Consider the following 5,674-nt stretch of genomic DNA (forward strand, 5'->3'; position numbering starts at 1 on the left):
ATTATTCTCCTCCTCTACGTATTGGCGTCACTTTTGATCGGTGGAAGTCGACAGTGACGTAGTTCCCCTACCTCTTGAGTTCGGCCAACTGGAGTTCTAGAAGGCACACACGATTTCGGACGTTTTCTTCTTCGGCAGCTCGGTCAGAAAGCTTTCCCGGAACTTCTAATATCTTGATTCCGTACAGATATAGGGTTTTGGTAACTTTATAATAATTAAATGTGAATTTGATAAGTGAATGTTTGTTTCATTGATTATTGATTGAATTTGACTGAATTTATATTGAATTTTGTGATATATTAATATTTGTGATTAGTTTGGGGTTTGGTCAGTTTAAGTACAGCCAAGAATCGAATTATTTTGATGACTTCGGGGCTGGAATGTTGTTGGTAATCAAGTGGAATTAGTGACATTTGATGATGACATTGAGATTTAATAAGAAATGAATTGATGACATACTTTGAGATATAGAAATGGTTTGATTTTGGAAGCGGTTGGATTTTAATTGGTTTAATTTTATAATTTCTTTTATATTAGAAATGGTTTTGATTTATTGGAAACGATTTTGAGAATTGGTTTGGATGGGACCCGAGAAGGGTGGCAAAGTCCGAGTTTAAGGAGAGATGCTGCCGAAATTTTGTTATAAAATTTAAGACTTTGTTTGAAATATTATTTTGAAAAAGATTGGATTTCTGAGGTTCTATTATTTGATTTTTGATTTATTAAGAAAATAGTTATGTTTATAGTTTAATTCATTTTAGAAAAGTATATGTTTTGAGTTCGATTTATTTAGAAAAGAATTATTTTACGATTTTAAATTATTTAAGAGAAGTATTATGTTTTAAGGTTGATTTAAATATGAAAATGGCTTAAGTTTTGAATTTGACTTAAAAATTTCATTCGGAGGAGTTTAGTGAACTTTAAAAGTAATTGAATTTTGACTGAATAATTTCGTTTTGCAACGTCTTGAAAAAGTTAAAGAATTAATTTTAAGGATGGAATTGGGATTGGTGTTGGCTTTGACATTGGTTTGGAACCTCCGATTTGTATGGTTTGGTTTTGATTTGATTTAGAAACTTTATTTGATTAACTCAATTTAAGAAAACAATGATTGTTAAGGATTTTCAATGAACTTAAAAAAAAATGAGATTGGTTGTCGCTCCCCTAAAGTCTAGAGCCTTTGCTGAGGGGTTTAACTAGTAAATGATTTCTCTTTGTCTTTTAAAAGAAGAATTAGTTTAAGTGGAATTGTTTTAAAGGTTTTGAAGAATGTTATAAAGAGGTGGTTTTGGTTTAATAGAAAGAGAACAGAAAAGAAAAGAAAGAAAGAAAGAACGAGCTGAGATAATTGTCTACCTGCTGAAAATGAGCAGAGATATGGTGGTGAGTCTACCAAGATTTGATTTCCAGAGATACATCGGCCAATCCAGGGGATGGTCACACCTGTAAGACAGAGTTTTCTTACAGAGGTTATCGATACATACATTGGCTAGAGAGAGCATCACCTGTAAGACAGAGGTTATGTTTGCATACATCGGCTTAAAAGAGTTGCACCTGTAAGACAGAGGTTGCTTACAGAGGTTATGACACTGAAAACTGATAAACCCCTATTTTATTATTCATCTTGTGCTCAATTGAGTGTTTTTATCAATTCTTCACCCACTTATTCATATAAATTGCATGGTTTTACAATTCCTTCCTTATTCTGTGATACAAGTAAAAACATGTTTCCTATGCCTTAAAAATATTAATTTTAATTATCCTTTATTACCATTCGATACCGTGATCTGTGTGTTAAGTATTTTCAGGCTTCATAGGGCAGGAATGGATTAGAGGACAGAAATGAAACATGCAAAAATGGAAAGAACGCACAAAATGGAGTTTTGAAGAAAATGGCAGCGATGCGCACGCATAAACGACGTGGACGCGTGCCTCACGCAGAATACAAGTGACGCGCATGCATGGACGACGCGAACGCGCGCTGAGCAAAAGGTACGAGCAACGCGTACGCGTGACAAGGAAAATCCCCAATTGACGCGCACGCGTGGCCCACGCGCACGCGTGACGGACGCCACGTGCAGAAAATTGCAGAAGTCGCCCCCCAGCAATTTCTGGGCCCTTTTTCGGCCCAAATCCAAGCCCAGAAACACATAATAGAGGCTGGAGAATGAGGGAATCAAATAATTCATTCATCATTCATTCAGGAGGAACAATTTTTAGGTTTTAGATGTAGTTTTCTAGAGAGAGGCTCTCTCCTCTCTCTTAGGTTTTAGAATTAGGATTTCTCTTAGTTTATGGTTATTTCTTCAATCCAGGTTCAATGTTCCTTTAATTTATATTTTTCTTCTACTTTTATTTATTCCAGCATTCTAGTTTATCTATTTCCCTTTATTGATTACTTTATGTTACAATTCGGTTTATGAACCTTCCCATGTTAGATTTGAATTTATGTTTAAATGCAATTTGAGGTAATTCAGATTTATGATCGTTTTCTTCCATTTATGATATAAATAATTTAGATTTTCCCCTTTTGGCTTTGGATAAGTAATTGGTGATACTTGAGTTGTCAAACTCAGCTATTGATTGAAAATTGGAATTTGCTGATTGATTTGGATCACTCTAAAGCTAGTCTTTCCACAGGAGTTGACTAGGACTTGAGAAATCAAGTTAATTAGTCCACTTGACTTTTCTTTATTTATTAAGGGTTAATTAAGTGGGAGCAATAAACAATTCTCATCACACCTGATAAGGATAACTAGGATAGGATTTTCAGTTCTTATACCTTGCCAAGAGTTTTCTAGTTATTAATTTACTTTCCTGCTATTTAATTTCCCTGTTCAACCTTTCAAAAACCCATAAATATACCTTTCTCCATAACCAATAATAAATCATACTTCCTTGCAATTCCTTGAGAGACGACTCGAGGTTTAAATACTTCGGTTATAAATTTTATTGGGTTTGCTTAAGTGACAAACAAGTTTTTGTACAAAAGGATTCTTTGTTGGTTTAGAAACTATACCTACAACGTGATTATTTTTATAAAATTCTTTACTAGCAAAAGTCCAATCGTCAAAAATGGCGCCGTTGCCGGGGACTTGCAAACGTGTGCCTTATTATTGGTTATTGTAAATATTTTCTTTTGCTGTTTATTTGTTTTTGTTTTTATTTTTGTTTTTAAATTTTATTAGCTACTATGAGTTCTCACCCCTCTGGCTTTAAGTTTGGTTCTAATGTTGTTGGAAGGAATGGAAGCTATAACAGAAACATTCATCAAGGTCAGAACAATCAAAGATGGAAAGAGCCACGAGGATCTGATCAATCCTTTCGGCAACAACACTTTCCAAGGTACCAGGGACAACGACCATTCTGCGATGCATACCCAGACAATAGTTATGGTAGACCCCTTCGTGACAAACCACCTCCACCTAATTACTATGGTCAAGAACCATTCCAAGGTGCATACCAAGATGATAGATATGGTGGACCCCATTGTAGTTACCAACAAGCCCCATCATATGCCAATAAACCACCCCCTCAACATAGCTTCGAACCACCATACTCACAAGCCAATCACAACCATTCACCTCCATATGACCCTAACCTCTATCCACCCCAATTCCAATCCAATTACTCCCAAGAACCACCACTTCCATATGCACCATGTCCATATCCATCGACCCAAGAATCACAGGCTCGCCTCAAGGAAACAGTAGATCAATTTCATGCAACCCTTCACCAACTGGAGCAAGCGATAAATCAATTAGCTTCCCGATGTTCGGGCACTCAAGGAACTCCCATGGCTTTGTGTGGAGAATCTAATGAAGAACGTATCATGAAGGAGACACTAGAAGCTCCGGTTGACAGCACGGAGCATGACTTTGTACTGAAACAAGTAGAGGAAGCTAAAATTATCAAGGAAGAAGAATTGGTTGAAGACTTAGGAGACGCTGAAGCTCCATGGAAATTAAGAGTTGTGGAGAATTCTGCCCAGAAATTTGCAATTGATGCTAAGGAGGATAGTGCACAACCCCCAAGGCATGTATCTTATGAAGAACTGGACGGAACAAATCAAGAAGCAAGTTTCCTTGGTAATGATGATCACGAATCAAGCTCTCCTAGTGATGAACTTGCATCCGTAATTGAATTCTTTGAGACTGAAAAATTTGCCCCAAGTGAATATGAAGATGATGTAGAGGTAGATTTTTCTCAACCTCCAACTTATGACTTGAGTGATGAGGAAGAAATTGGAGACTTTGATCAAGACGTGGTTGCAGTTGAAGAGATTTGTCAGGAAATGGAAGAATTCACAAAGGAGTACAAGGAAGTGGAGCTTGAAAGACCACCGGAAACACCTCTCCCAAGGCCATTACCACCCAATACAAACTTCAAGTGGGTAAAATCCTTAGCCTTTATCTTCACCTTTCCACTTGAATATGGTTTGCTTGAAACCGATGCCCAGCTTAGAGCTCTTTGTGGCTTTAAGAGTAAGCGGGAAATGGTTAGTGATAGAAGTTGGCATCCAAAGTTCAATATGGTTCCACGCTCCAAATGGAAGTGCAAGGATTGGTATAGAGCTCGATTGAATGAATTTCGGAAGAAGTTTGGGTATCTCAGTGGAAATTCAGGTTGTGTACCGCCCGGTTGGAATAATGAAGATAGAAGTGAAGGCGGGTACAAAAGCAAGGTTTGAGATCCTGGAATTTATCCTGACAATCAATACTCCTGGAGCCTGAAAACCTGCTTTAACTTGCTCAAAGGCTTTACGTGCCTAGTATGGGACCTCGGAGGCTATTGGAATTGCAAACGTTGGTAGAGATTTCTGGATGAGTTCAAGCACAAGCCACCATAACAGGGAGCTCAACAAATGTCCAACTTAAGGACTTTAACTAAAAGTGCTAGGTGGGAGACAACCCACCACGGTATGATCGTTCCTTTTTTTAATTTTAATTTTATTTCGTTTTGTTTGTTTTTAGTTTCATCTTACTTTATTTTATCTTATTTTCCCCAGAATCATTCATAACATCCACATCAGTATCTGCATCTTGCATTCTGCATATTCAAAAAAAAAATTCACACCACGCGTGCGCATGGGCCACGCGTGGGCGTCGATTCCAAATCGGCGTATCAATCCAACACCTAGAAAGTTGAGCTGGAATTGTGCGGCTGGTATGCGTTAGGCACAATTTGGGCCACGCGTGCGCGTCGATGACGCGTACGCGTCATTTTCACTTACACACACTACGCGTCGCCCACGCATCAAAATCTTTGTCCCCTTTAATTGAAACAGAGAGTTGCGCCAAAACGACGTTGGATTTGTGCGTTTAGCACAATTCTAATCGACGCGTACGCGTGCTCCACACGTATGCGTCATTTTCCTTATCCCTTCTTCACGCGTTCGCGTTAATGACGCTTTTGCGTCGTTGCACTTCCGCCTCAGCCACGCTCTCGCGTGACCCACGCGTCCGCGTGGATTTGAAATCACTTAACCCCCCTGACGCGGAAACCCTAACCCCAGCGTCACCTTTTCCCCCTTCCCCAACGTTCCACCTCCATCTCTCTCTTCTCCCTCCAACCTCCCACTGCCACCGCCGCCGCGCCCACCGCACCACCACCATCGACAACCCCTCGCCGCACTGCCCTCACCCGCTCTTTCCCCCTTCTCTTCCTCTTCTTC

Source organism: Arachis ipaensis, chromosome B06 (assembly GCF_000816755.2).
Source record: "Arachis ipaensis cultivar K30076 chromosome B06, Araip1.1, whole genome shotgun sequence".
NCBI classification, from domain to species: domain Eukaryota; kingdom Viridiplantae; phylum Streptophyta; class Magnoliopsida; order Fabales; family Fabaceae; genus Arachis; species Arachis ipaensis.